We start from the raw sequence: 15,903 nt of genomic DNA, 5'->3' as shown, positions 1-15,903 counted from the left end.
TAACAAATGAGGTTTCACCATGGAACTTTGCGATGCGAATGCAGCAGTCTACTCATTGAAACTCAATAAGGAAACAACTGTGTTCCAAAACAGTTAAATATGCAGGTCCAAAAAAAAATGAAGGTATTTTTTAACTGCCACATTCACTTCGAAGCCCATTCATCTCTTTCAGCATCCCAAAGCTCAAGCATAGGTTCTGTCTAGCTAGATAATAAAGTGGCAAACACACTGCACCTCTGGCATCACAGAACAGTTGCCTGTAAAACAAGACCCTGACACCGAGCTTCAACTTCCCTTGCTCACAGGTCGTCATCCTCACCCGGGAGAGCGGTGGTCTGAGCAACCTCCACATTAAGCTCATACTGTGTTGCCAAAGCCAGGTCCGTGCCCTCCTCTGGTGGGGCAGAAGCAAGCATGGCAACAAACTCTAAGTCAGGTTCTCCAATTACTGTTCTAGCAGGCCAGAGGAAAGGCTTTTTAAAGTTGCAATTTTTGTTGGCAGAAATGTTGTAGTACTGAAGATATTTCTTTCTGTGGAAGACAATTGATTTAGCCTTAACTTTCCAGTCCTTATTGTAAACTTTACTGCCACACAACACGACGGGGATGTTTCCACAGATTCGTACGGGATCTCTATGCCAGTTAGGCACATTCTTGAAAGTATCTCTCTAAATTACATCAAACATTATAATGGCACACTGGGCTTTGATTTAATAGTTGTCTCTCAATCGGCGGAACTCCTCCTGGCCTGCTGTGTCCCACGCGTTCAACTTCATATGTCCTCTGTTGATATGAAACCCTGAGGGTTGGACCTCAATGCCCAAGGTGGCTACATCCTTCTCAAATTCATCAGTCAGGTAGCATTTCACGAATGTAGTTTTCCCAGTCCCGCCATCACCAACCAATACAAGTTTAAACTGAACCTAGGGTTCTCCCTGGGTGACCTAAGCGATGTTACTTGCAGCAGTGTCTCTGGGCTCATCTGACTGAGGGTTGGGAAGACGGAGGATGCCTCACTTGGACTTTTTTAGTTCACAACATCAAAGACCTGCAATTATCTGTGAAATTCTGCCATTTTCCTAAAGCTAAAGGATTCTTAAATCATGTAGAATCTTGATATTAGCTAGAACAAAAATATTTTGTTTTAATATCTTTCTCCAGTGCAAACATTGTTTGAAAGTGGTTGAAAGTCATTGGAAGATAGTGAGCAGGAAGGTGACCTAGTCATAGCTGCAGTGTTGAAAAACACTATCAGGAGGTTGGAAAGTGTTACTGGGTCAGGATAATCCTAGAATCAGAGATCCATTCAATTCTAGGTCAGTGATGACCCAAGTAAGAAGCAAAGTGGCTGGGACTTTACATATTGGCGCTTCACATGGAGGAATGTAAGCTCAAGGTGTAACTCACAGATAATGTAGTTACTTACTGGGGATGACAGAAAAGGAACAGTGAAAGTATTTGATAATTGTGTGGCTTTATGCATTTTTGAGAAAAGAAATGGAAGAAGAGAAAACTTTAAGAAAATAATGAATTACACAGTATTGTTTAGATAAGTGGATTATCAATGTAGAAATGGGAAACCAGATATAGAATGAGAAGTGAGATTTTATTGGGAGAAATGAAAACTTAGAAAATATAATTCAAGGATACAATTCATAGTAAAAACCAACTTTTTCATATTTTTGTGGAGAAAATAAATTCCCTTTTTTATAGCACGAACACCAGTTCTTAATGACAGAAGTCAGTTAAGTAGATATATTTGACATATTCTCTGCATGTTGTAATTTTTTAAATTTATTGAATGATTTTTAGAAAAAGAGAAAGAGAGAGAGAGGGAAATCCATTTGTTGTTCCTCTTATTCATGCTGACATTGGTTCATTCTTACATCAAACCCACAACATCGACATATTTGAATGATGTTCTAACTAACTGAGCTACTTGACCAGGGCTTTGTAAAATCTTTTGATATGTGCACAGGACATTGCAGTTAGTGTCTCTTTCTATATATACATATATAGATATATTTTTTTCTTTGCATAGGTCTCATAGTTTTATTTTTCTCCTCTGTCTTTTTCCTCTTGACCTTTCCCTCATATAGCCTCAGTGTTTATGACATGACCTAGGGTAATTTGCCATATCAGAAAGTATTACAGCACATCCTTTTTCCCCGCAGACACACACTTACATCTCCAATTTTACAGACGTAGCTACAAGTTATAGGACTAATAACTACAGAAAAATTTAGGGCAACTGGTCAATTTTATGTAAAGATGTGTTTCCTCACTTTTTGTGTACGCTACCTGGAATGTATAAGTTATACCAGCTCTCAAGTCCTATATAAATGCATTTTAAGAACATTTTTTGGAGAAAGCAAACATGCCTAGAGGTCTAAAAAATGAACAAGTTTACTGAAAAATATGTACACTTATAAAATAGTGAATACTCATCAAGATCTATGATTATAAAAAATACATTAAATATGATATACAGAAGAAAAACAGATGTTTGTTTCTAAATTGACACAAAATATTTTTAATTCTTGCATTTGTAACCAAATATGAAATAGAAGGGATTTTTTACCTTTTAATTTTTATAGCATTCACTTTAATATTTAAAAAGTTTTGTAATTGCATATTTTAAATGAATAAATATAATATTTTTCTCACTGTAATACAATTACTATAATTTCTGATAATACATTAAAATTGGTGCTTTTACATAAGAATCCATCAAATAAAAAAGAATACAGTTCATATTCACTTTATTATCCAAAAAAATTGTAATGGCATATCATATTTTAGCTTTAGAAGAAGCATAATTTATTATATTTGAATGTCCTTTCTTACATAGGACTTCATCATGAAAATTATCCTAGTTTCTATGCACATTAAATAAATGTTCTTTCAGAGAAAACAAAATATTCCTAGGTACGTTCCCTAGTTTTGTTAAATAAGCCCATTCTGTCTTGTTATTTGTACATTTCTTCTTTACATTGTATTGTTTGTGTTATTGATGAACCAATTCATTCTTGGTTGTAGGCTTCCTGTCTTTGTAATTGCTTTAAAATGATTCTGTTTGTGATTACCTCTATGCTAATTCCTTTCACTGTTATTTGAAGAAAGTTTTTATAAATCACATTATGCATATATGAGAGCACTGGTGTTTGTGGTTTCTATTCTGTTCCATGTCTAAGGTCTCATCTGATTGTTGAAAAGAGGAATAAAGAATAGACAGTGGCCAATTCATCTTCATATCTTCCTCTTATGGTGATAGCAAGGGAACTTTTCTATTCTATTTAATTACATACCTGGAACAATCTTGTTCTTTAGGGGCACATTGATCACTGTCTAATTTTTCTTAAATATTATGAATTAATTATATAAAATTCTATGTGTATATTACTGACATCTCTAGATTTACCATGTTTAGAATAGTAAGTTTCACTTGTGTAGTACACTTTCTCTTTAGCAGAGACTTTAATTGCCCTATAACATTTTTAATCTACTGAAATATTCTCAGTTTAAGAATTATAGAACTTTCCATTTGTTCATTAACATCATATGTTTATAAACTTGCGATTAAATTTTGATTTTTTTCTACTAAAGCATAACAAAGTTAGTTAATTGTTCTTTGATAACCATTATGCGTTTCTTAATATCTTGACAGTATCAATTACCATAGGCCTAACATCCTTTAGAAGAGGTACATCTGAAGAAGTTCATTGTTCACTCACTCTCTGGGATACTGTGATATAAACATGCAAGTGAGAGAGATTTACTCATTTTCCACTCTTCATGGCCACCTGTGTTCTTTGCTTTGTGGGTCCTTCTTTGCTCTTCAAAATGTAGTCTCTACTTCATATCATCTCCACTAATTTTTTTCTGTCCTGTTTACCAAGGTTGTTATGATTTTGTCAGGTCCTCTTGAGTTACCCAGGATTAAATCTTTATCTCAAGAACATTTATTTAATCACAGCAGCAAAGTTTCCTTTGCCATATATAGGATCATTTATAGGTTTCAGAAATTAGCATCAAGACATATATAAGATATATTGTATATAAAATGTTTGTAGCAAAAATTAAACAAATGATTGCCTTAAAGGAAGGTAAATCTGTATCTGTATAAAAAAAGCATATGCTACTATGAGAGTATAGCAGGGGTCCCCAAACTACAGCCCGCGGGCCACATGTGGACCCCTGTGGCCATTTATCTGGCCCTTGCAACACTTCCGGAAGGGGCACCTCTTTCATTGGTGGTCAGTGAGAGGAGCATAGTTCCCATTGAAATACTGGTCAGTTTGTTGATTTAAATTTACTTGTTCTTTATTTTAAATATTGTATTTGTTCCTGTTTTGGTTTTTTACTTTAAAATAAGATATGTGCAGTGTGCATGGGGATTTGTTCATAGTTTGTTTGTTTTTATAGTCCAGCCCTCCAACAGTCTGAGGGACAGTGCACTAGCCCCCTGTGTAAAAAGTTTGGGGACCCCTGGAGTATAGTGTGGTGTATTTTACAATGAGATAATGAAACAAAAATCATAGGTATTTCAAATCATGTTAATTGTAATTTATTACTTAATAAGCCTAAAGAAATCTAGACTTTATAAAAGCATATTTCTATACATTTAATTGCCATCCAAATAATATGGGCAAATAAGAAAAAGGAAGAAAGAAATTCATTTTTAGTAAATTAGTATTTAAAAAAAATCTTAAATTCTCTTTAAGGAAATAAATGTCTTAAATTATCAGCAAACATAAATAGGCAAATTATAGCTACAAATAAATCAAGTGGTCTAATATGCATTGGTTGCAGGAGTCACAACAGTGTATATATTTAGTAATTTGTGGGAAAAAAATTGCCAGCTGAGGAAACTCCTATTATATCCAAACAAATTCAGATTTGATGGAAATATAATCAGTTGGACCATTAAGGACAAAACAAATACCTGTAGTTCTATTCTCTTAAGAAAACAAACTTAATTAGAGCTAGAAAATCTGTGAGTTATAATACCAACAGGGCGATGACAGGTGATTATTTCCAAAAGTTCTAATACAGCTTTCATTCAGAGCCCACTGGATAGCGGGAGACGTGATGTTTTACCTGCATGATAAACTGACATGTCAGAACTGATCTAAAATGTCTCTGATAAACTGAAAAAGGCTTATTATTGAAAAAATTGTATAAGTCAAAAAAGGACAAAGTACTAACACAATATCTAAGAAAAACATATTGTTAGAGGGAGAAAAAGTCAATTATTTTTCTTTTTATAATCAGTAGGGAATGATCTGTGGTTAACAAACTACCTGGATAAATCTTTTTTGGGAATAAAACATAAAATTTTGAGACCGTAGCTGGAAGCTGATAAAACTAATGAAAAAAACTAAACTATTTTCATAATGAATTTTTATTATAATTTTTAAAATATTTAATAGTTTTAATTAACTATTTTGGAAGAACAGTGAGACATCTACAAAAATGAATAAAATATTTAGGCTTTCAAATTTTACTTATTTATTTCTTTTTCTTTAAATTGAATTTATTAAGGTCACACTAGTTGGCAAATTTATACAAGTCAGGGGCACAAATTCCATGAAACATCATCTGTACACTGTATTGTGTGTTCACCCCAAATCAAATTTTCTTCCATCACCCTTTATCTTGTTTATACGTCCTTCCAATTCCCCTGACCATGACAATCACCACACTGCTGTCTGTGACCATGAGTCTTTTGTCTCATTTTTGTTTTTTGGCTTAATCTCTTCCTCTCCCCTAAACCCACCTCACAGCTTTGAGCCTACTCTCTATGAGTCTGTATTTATTTTGCTGGTTACTTCACGTTATTCATTAGATTCCACAGATGAGTAAAATCATATGGTACTTATCATTCCCTGACTGGTTTATTTCACTTGACATAATACTCTCCAGGTTCTCAACTGACAGGAATTTGGAAAAGTGGAAGTAAAAAGGAAATGGAAGGAGAACATTAGGCAATGCAACTTAGTTTGAAGAATTACTAGTAAGAAACTGTTGCCAGACAGATAACCAATAAAATTCAAATATATTATTTTAAATATTCTGCACTGCTATGATGCAAAGTACTTCTATTGCTTCAAACTTTTATTCTTATTTGGCAAGTATTAATGTCTTGCATAATAGTAATGTAGCAATAATAATAAAAGTGTGAGGAAACACCTTATTTGTGTCAGTTTAGGGGAGTAAAATAATGGTAAACAATGAATATCAGTACCTAGTTCTATTAGGATATATATAACTTTAAAAATTAAAGGCTATATGGTATTGGCAGAAAAATAGACACTCAGACCAATGGAACAGAATAGAAAGTCCAGAAATAAAACCACATATATATAGTCAAATAATTTTTGATAAAGGGGCCAACAACACACAATGGAGAAAAGAAAGCCTCTCCAATAAATGGTGCTGGGAAAACTGGAAAGCCACATGCAAAAGAATGAAACTGGACTACAGTCTCTCCCCCTGTACAAAAATTAACTCAAAATGGATCAAAGATCTAAACATAAGACCTGAAACAATTAAGTACATAGAAGAACACATAGGTACTCAACTCATGGACCTGGGTTTTAAAGAGCATTTTATGAATTTGACTCCACAGGCAAGAGAAGTGAAGGCAAAAATTAATGAATGGGACTACATCAGACTAAGAAGTTTTTGCTCAGCAAGAGAAACTGATAACAAAATAAACAGAAAGCCAACTAAATGGGAAATGATATTTTCAAACAACAGCTCAGATAAGGGCCTAATATCCAAAATATACAAAGAACTCATAAAACTCAACAACAAACAAACAAACAATCCAATAAAAAAATGGGAAGAGGATATGAACAGACACTTCTCCCAAGAAGAAATACAAATGGCCAACAGATATATGAAAAGATGCTCATCTTCTTTAGCTATTAGAGAAATGCAAATCAAAACGGCAATGAGATACCACCTCACACCTGTTCGATTAGCTGTTATTAGCAAGACAGGTAATAGCAAATGTTAGAGAGGCTGTGGAGAAAAAGGAACCCTCATACACTGTTGGTGGGAATGTAAAGTAGTACAACCATTATGGAAGAAAGTATGGTGGTTCCTCAAAAAACTGAAAATAGAACTACCTTATGACCCAGCAATCCCTCTACTGGGTATATATCCCCAAAACTCAGAAACATTGATACGTAAAGACACATGCAGCCCCATGTTTATTGCAGCATTGTTCACAGTGGCCAGGACATGGAAACAACCAAAAAGCCCATCAATAGATGACTGGATAAAGAAGATGTGGCACATATACACTATGGAATACTACTCAGCCATAAGAAATGATGACATTGGAACATTTACAGCAAAATGGTGGGATCTTGATAACATGATACGAAGCGAAATAAGTAAATCAGAAAAAAACAGGAACTGTATTATTCCATACGTAGGTGGGACATAATAGTGAAACTAAGAGACATTGATAAGAGTGTGGTGGTTATGGGGAGGAGGGGAGAATGGGAGAGGGAAAGGGGGAGGGGGAGGGGCACAAAGAAAACAAGATAGAAGGTGACAGAGGACAATCTGACTTGGGGTGGTGGGTATGGAACATAATTGAACGACAAGATACCCTGGACTTGTTATCTTTGAATATATGTATCCTGATTTATTGATGTCACCCCATTAAAAAAATAAAATTATTAAAAAAAATTAAAGGCTATATTTTCCCATAATAATTTATTATATTTTTATAATGTTGCATTTCAAGAAGTTGTATGACTATCATCCAGTGTCAAAAAAGGGAATCATGGTAGGCTCTCCTTCGTTATGCACATATTCAATAAGTCATAATCTACACTTTGATTTTCTAATATTGTCTTACATTTAAGCCCTTTATTTCTCTACATTATTCCTATTCTAATTAAATATTTAGTCACATTTGTATGAATTATTTAAAATAAACTGTAGAAACTGTTTGCTTCTCAATATAATATTTTAAAATCTATTCTTCATACAAATGATAAGTGATTTTTCTTGAGTAGATGGCTGACCAATACTCTTTGGCAGAGAATCCTTTAGAATTTACCATTTACAACTGCAGTGTTTATATTGGACTAAAGTATACTATTTGTTGAGTAAAGGGAGAAAATCTAACATTTTGAAAAACTTATTGTTTAAATGTTATCTAATACATTTAAATAACTTTTAGATTACAATTCTAGAATATGTAGTATGTTCATGTGAATGGTCATTCAGTAAAAAGTTATATTTGCAGCAAATTTTTTCCATATTTGTGGAAACTGTTCTTTCCTTTGTCTTTTTCTTTTTTCTTTTTTTGGTTCAGCCATAATTAATATCTCATTGTTTCCTGCTTGCAGGAACATTGTAGAAATATGACCTTGCCTAGATTATAAATTCAAAGTTACTTAGAATGACAAAAAAGGCCATAATCTTGCCTTTGGCTAAAAATCCAATTATATCTTCCTTTACTTATGACCTTATAATTTATGTTTTATTAATGAAAAATATTTTTTAATTCTTCTGCAGAAAATGCTGTTTCATAAAGTCTAGACTAGACATACTCTTATCTTTCTTCTGCTCCTCTTCTCTTATTAGACTAGCTCAGTCCTGTCTAATTAAACTTTCCATTTTTTCCTAAATAAAATGAAATGTTTTACATCTGTGCAATCTGGCATGGTAGTCATGATCCACATGTAATTATTCAGCACTTGAAGTGTAGGTAATATATCTCAGAAATTGAGATCTTAATTTATTTTTAATTTTACTTAATATAACTTAAAATAGTCACCTATACCTATTGGTTCTTTATTAGACAGTGAGGTTAAGCTATTTCACTAAGTCTGTTATTAGTGAAGTCTCTCCTGACAACTTTTACCAGCTTCTAAGCTGAAAATGAAGCTTGTTTTCTCATTTTTCTTTTTTCTTGCTGTGTCTACCCACCTCGTGAAGTAGAAGTATTTTTTTTGTTGTTGTTTTTTGTTTTTGTTTTTTTGTGGCAGAGACAGAAAGAGTCAGAGAGAGGGACATCAATTCTCCATTGCAATTCCTTAGTTATTCATTGATTGATTTCTCATATGTGCCTTGACCAGGGAGGCTACAGCAGATCAATTGACCCCCTGCTCAAGCCAGCGACCTTGGGCTCAAGCTGGTGAGCCTTGCTCAAACCTGGTGACCCCGTACTCAAGCTGGCGACCTCGGGGTCTCGAACCTGGGTCCTCCGCATCCCAGTCCAATGTGCCACAGCCTAGTCAGGTGTGAAGTAGAAATTTTAATCCTGAGCCTACTTGAAATGTAAGCTCTTCACATTTTGGCCTAGAAACATGAAGTACCTACTTAGCCGAGGTCAGCTCTGCTGACTCGGACAGGGAGTAGTACCAAGATAACCAGTGCCAATGCTGACTCAACAGTCACGAGGACTCATTTTCTTATTATTGAATGTGGGAAAGTATTTTAACCTCTCATCTGAAACCCATCCAACAACAACCTATTTTCTTATGTAACACACTCTAATATCATCTTGGATTTTCTTATTTTTAAAATATGTCTTGGAATTATTATGATTACTGGTATTAGATACTTTAGCAGCTTGGTTTACTTTGCATGAATCAGTTCATTAATTCCAGAAGTGCTGTCTTGTTGGGGAATAGATACCCGGTGAAAGAAGGATGAGTGAATAATGGAGTGAGTGTTTAAGAGAGAGATGTATTTTGGTTTCTCTAATTAGATGTAAGCACAACGGTACCTTAGAAACATGCAATTCAGACTCAGAACAATGCTTGAGATTAACATCAGACAGAAATCAAGTTACTGGAGACAAAAATAAAAAGTTATTTGATTTTTAAACTTCAAAGTTGAGAATAAGAAAGGGAATGTGGTCATTATAACATTTTACGTAGTGAAAACAGAAAAAAATAAACTTTCTAAGTATGAGAAAAACATTCAACTTAAAAAGGAAGAAGTAAACTGTATTATAGATGGAATGATCCAATACATAGAATATTCTAAAGAATCCACTAAAAGTCACTACAAGTAATAAATGAATGTTGCAAATTAGAAGATCATGTTCTTTCTTTACAATTTGAGAAGGAATTAAGAAAATTTTTATTTATACTGTCATCCAAGAAATTACACATTTAGAATAAATTTTAGCAAGGGTAAAGAGTTGTATATAAAAAAAACCAAAATACTGCTAAAAAGTTAGAGTATCTAAATCAATTGGTAAAAAAATCATGTTTTAATGGATTAAACAATTTAGTATTGTGAAGAGAGCAATATTATCAAAAATTTTCTACACATTCAATATGAACCCAAACACAATTTTAGTCTTCAATTTAATACAGAATTACAAAAGGCCGTAATAACCAAAATGATGTTGAAAATAAAGTTGGATGACTCATATGCCCCTATATCAAAGATGACCACAAAACCACAGTGACCAGATCAGTGTGATACTGGCATAAGTATAGACATATAGCCAATGGAATGAATCCAGAAAAAAAACCATATATCTATGGTATTATTCATCTGACAAGTGTGACAACACCACTTAATGTTGGAAGAATGGTTTCTTCAATAATTGGTATTGCAGCAATTGTATATTCACATGCAAAAGAATGAAACTGGACTCCTACCTAACACTATATATAAAATTAACTGAAAATAGGTCAATGAATAGAATATGGTCACTGAAAGCATAAAAAGTATTGAAGAAAGCATAATGTTAAATTTCCAGGACTCTTTATTTGGCTACTATGATCCTTATATATAACACCAACAGATCAGCAATAAAAGAAAAAAATCCATAAATTGAACTTTATAAAAATTACAAACTTTAAGGCATCAAAAGATATATAATAATTTGCTAATGCTACCATAAAAAATACCACAGACTAAGAAGCTTAAACAACAAAAATTTGTTGAAAACAAAAAAAAGTTAATATATGTTAATTTTAAAAAACAATCTCATTTTCTCTAATATCATACTCCATGTTAATTTGTGATTTGTTATTTAAGTAAAGCAGATGACATATTCACTAAAACCTGACAAGATTCACTAACTTTTCAGCCTGTAATATATATATATATGCATATATATATTTTTTTTTCTATTTTTCACCATCCTGCTAATATCATAAACCAAGTTTATAGTTTAGGTACTGTTTCTTCCAGAGTCACATTCTTGGTACCATATTTGTGTGGGTAATGTGGCTGTGAATAACAGAATCATAAAAAGAATGGCTTAACGTGTAGAATTTCTATTTTATTTACACTGACAGTGAGATTCACATGTAGGCAATCAAGTTGACCATGAACCTGGCTGCTTCCCACTTCTTTTCTACCATGCCTATTGTGGCTCTCATCTTAATAGTCTGAAATAAAACTATAGCCATAATGTTGCATTATTCTAAACAGCAGTGCAGACAATTAAAAAATGCATGTCAGTAGATTCAAAAAATGGATGTCCACAGCCCTGTAACAAATTTCTCAGGATGCGTTGTCATATAGTAGTTCAGTTTTATTCCCTTTAGTTAAATACTGCACCTCTACTCAGAGCAGTTGGTCTTGATGTCATTAGATAGTAAAAATGCTAAATGAAGGAAAAAACTCATAAGGAGACAGCATGTAGTCTCTGCATGGAATATATCATTGTTAAATGTGCTGGATTTTAAAATAATTTTTAACAATTAATAAGATTAGCTTTTGTGATATTAGGAAGCTATAAATAGGTTATGATCCTCTGATTTTGTCTTTTTTAATTTATTTTTTTCGTAAATTTATACTCAGTGTGTCTTCTTTTTTATGACCTCAAATATATAAAGAATATTAAGTGGTCTGAATCAGTAAGCAGAAATTAAGGGTAGTTATAACATGAATTGAAAAATAGTTTTGTATGAATAAATGTAAAACAAATTATTTGACTAGATTTTTTCTGATGTGATGATAAATTCGTCTGTGAGATTTTAATTTTCAATTGTAAAGGAAAAAATATTATGTTTACTATACAATTTAGTTATTTTTACTCAACTTGTAAAGACTAAAATTCAATTACACTGATATGCAAACTGATATTTTCCTGTGGTTCTTTAGTGTATTTTTCAAACTACAAAAAGATAATGCCAAATTTTGTCTCAGTAAAACAATCAAATATTGTATATGCAACCAAACTATACATATAACAGATTCTGTGTTACTATATTACATGATGTATTCACATGCCTGCCTACCTTTCAGGACATTTTTTTTACCTGTGATTTAGAGGTAACTGTAATTCATAGTACACCTAACATGCTGTCTCTAAAAAGTATCTTAAAAAGTTTTGTTACTATTAAAAAGCATAAAATTTCTTAGAATTTCATGTAATATTTCCATGAGAGAATTCCTTCCTGCCATTTCTAGGAAAATTTATGTGTTGTTTTTTTTTTCCAAATGTCCTGGCTAAGGAAAATCAGTCTAGGATTTTAAAAATATAAGAAAAAAGTATTATAATTCTTCCACAAGAATTAATGTTTAACAAAAAATATAGAGAAGTTAAAGGACCAAGGAATTTACTGGCATCAAGTATAAATCATGTACAGGGAACCTGGTGGGAAGAACTGAGGTTAAGGTCGGCCTTTCTGGGAAGCTGGAAAGGAACACTTTTGCGAGAAACAGTCATTTATAATAACATCAGAGTGCAATTGATAGTATGCAAAATAATATTTTACATCAGAATTAAATCATAGAAAAAGTGAGCAACTTTTCTTAATACATATAAACATGTACATATTTTTGAAAAAAAAGAATAAATGATGAATATGAGGACGTTAGAAAAAGAAACAAATGGTTTTTCAGTATATAAAAAGATGTGTAGTTTTTTTATAAAATAAAAACTATAATAAGTTTCAGTTTTTTTAAAAAATGAAGTTTCAAAATAATGGAAAATTTAGGAACAGACAACAATTTTACCTAATTATAAATAAGAAATCTCCTTTCAATCATTGTATCATATTCATTTAAAAAGCTAAATTTATTGTACTTACCAACATCTAATATGCTTTATATTTTCTGGTACTTTAAATAACAGGATATATTAAGTCTATAATAAAGCTACCTAAACACGGTTGTATTTGCTTGTTTATTTTTAACATCAAACCACCCAATCCAGTCCTAGAGACTAGTAGAGAAAATTTGAAGGTTCTTTTTTCTTTCCCTCCCTCTTCTGTTATTGTTTGTCCTTCTTCTTTTTCTTTCTTTTTATTATTTTATTATTTTTTATTTTTATTATTTTTGTGACAGAGACAGAGAGAGCCAGAGAGAGGGACAGATAGGGACAGACAGACAGGAAGAGAGAGAGAGATGAGAAGCATCAATTCTTTGTTGCCGCACCTTTGTTGTTCATTGATTGCTTTCTCATATGTGCCTTGACCGGGAGGTTATCGCAGACCAAGTGACCCCTTACTCAAGCCAGCGACCTTGGACTCAAGCTGGTGAGCCCATGCTCAAATCAGATGAGCCCACGTTCAAGCTGGCGACCTCAGGTTACAAACCTGGGTCCTCTGCATCCCACTCCGATGCTCTATCCACTTTTCCTATATCTTTGTGTTTATTTTTATTTCCAACTTTACCATTTTTCCTTTCTTCATATGGTCACTTGGCATAAATTTATTTTTCAAACACTGGAAAAACATAGCTTAATTGCAAAATATATCTGAGGAAATCCAAAGCTCACTGATGTTGTAAAGAGTTAAATTCTGAAACTCTGTGTTGAGGTAGGACTCAGATCTTCATTTCCCTTTGTAATTGTTTTATAGGATAAAATTATTTTATTGGGGTGGGGAAGAAAATAGATTACTCCTGTATTTGAGCTCTATATGACTTCCACTACACCTCAGTGACCTATAAAATGTAAGATTAATTCAAAAGCAACTTTCTAGTGATTCTCTTGTCACTAAGACTAATGATAACTTTGATTATTTCCATGATCATAAAGTTGAGGTAGTGTTATCAAACCCTAGTATTTGAGTCCATCTGCCTGTACTCACTGACCCAAAGAAACGCACAAGCAGGAGTCTACAGTATAGAAAGGAAATATTTTCATATATTATTGGCCAATCTGAACTGCAGAGAGCTAAACTCTGAAAGACCTAACTCCCTGACATCATCCTATGCAAATTATACATCCATTACAAACTATACAGGGCAAAATCACAAAACACCATGGTTTAGGTAAATCAAGGTCCTGTTGGAAACTGATTGGGTGGAGGTGTGATAAAGTAACAAATTATTTTTTTTCAGGTATTAAGGACAGCTCTGAGGTCCGTTCTCATGCCCCTTTGACTAGTTTCATGAAAATGCAGACAGAGGTTTTTCCACCTTGAAGCTCAGAAGCTGAAACATAACTTAAGTCATATGTTATCTTTAGTCTGCGAGTGGTCCAGACCTTATGAACATTAGTCAGTTCTGGATTACTGCCTGTTGCATCCTTGGAAGTTACTGGTTATCCAGGAGAAAGGCTAGGTCTATGGAGGACATGGGTATACAGAGTTATGATTTCTAGAGCTAGAATTCAAAGCTAAATTTAATCAAAGTCATGAGGCTCATCGCTTTTAGTACAAAACAAACATGACTGTTGTGTTTATAAACCATGATCCTTCAGAACTGTCTGTTTCTACTAAATTACCAATAACATGAAGTAGACGTTAAAATCAAATGTGTTTAGTGATGGCTTTGCCAGTTTATATAATCAGTGGTTTTTAAAATAACTTAACATGACTCTTCATTGATCTATTTAGAACATTTTAATTTTTGAGGAATGGACAGAAGGGTCTACAGTGCTATGGGAAAGAGAAACCCAGCTAAGGAGGAGTTGAGTGTAAATGGAACGTAGCAACTGGTTAGACATGACTGTGGCTTTTTATATAAAATACTTAGCAGAAGACTCACAACATTATACAAAATGAAAAATGCTAACTTTTTATTCTTACTAAGGGATTCTTCAACTGGAAAATAATCTGAGGGGTTAAGATATTGATGAAATATGTTTATTTACAAGTTAAAATGGAAGCATTTAAAAATGACAGCACTTCACTTTCACTTATTTTAACTCTTTTGAAGCATTCACTGAAGGCACTAAAAGGAGGGAAGACTTTGTGGGATAAGGAAATAGAGGAATAAACTAAACAACCATTGGACATGTGAAAAAGTTCATGTGTAAATGGATAAGGTTTCCTCTCTGTCCAAGTACTCTTTGTGGTCTTCCTATCTCTCAACCTTTTATGTTATGTTTGTTTCTTTTTTTCAAAATCTCACCTTAAATATAATTAAATATAAAATCTACTTTCAAAAGAAGACTAACTAACAAAGATGAATACACATCACCTCCCTGTGGTGACGGCTTTTTGTCTTCAGTGTGAGACGTTTGGAAACAGAGAGGAGGAGGCCACTAGATCCCAGAGATCCTTCAGACACCAGCATTGATCATCTCAAATTATACAGCATGGCAGTGAGGGCCAGGTTCTAGTTTTCCATAGCACACTCAGTGATTCAATTTTGCTGAAGCTCACTTTTTATCCTTGATCATTTTCTAACTTCAAATATTAACATTTCCTTTGATAAGAAAAACATTATCACGTGCATTTTTCATAAACAATTCCTCATCTTAAAAAAAAGCTATTACCAAGGCTCCATTGGAGCAAAAGATGGCCTGGGCGCTGGGGATGGCTCCTTGGCCTCTGCCCCAGGCGCTAGAGTGGCTCTGGTCGCGGCACAGCGACGCCCCGGAGGGGCAGAACATCGCCCCCTGGTGGGCAGAGCGTCGCCCCTGGTGGGCGTGCCTGGTGGATCCCGGTCGGGCGCATGCGGGAGTCTGTCTGACTGTCTCTCACCATTTCCAGCTTCAGAAAAATA

General features: G+C 33.6%; 1 pseudogene; it reads right to left on the bottom strand.

The window, feature by feature from the left end:
• Positions 1–299: 299 nt before the first annotated feature.
• LOC136320427 (GTP-binding nuclear protein Ran-like) lies at positions 300–686 on the bottom strand (annotated as a pseudogene).
• Positions 687–15,903: the final 15,217 nt, after the last annotated feature.

This window comes from Saccopteryx bilineata, chromosome 1, assembly GCF_036850765.1.
Source record: "Saccopteryx bilineata isolate mSacBil1 chromosome 1, mSacBil1_pri_phased_curated, whole genome shotgun sequence".
Classification (NCBI taxonomy): domain Eukaryota; kingdom Metazoa; phylum Chordata; class Mammalia; order Chiroptera; family Emballonuridae; genus Saccopteryx; species Saccopteryx bilineata.
Note: the sequence above shows the minus strand (reverse complement) of the source record. Positions and strands in the feature narration are given on the sequence as shown.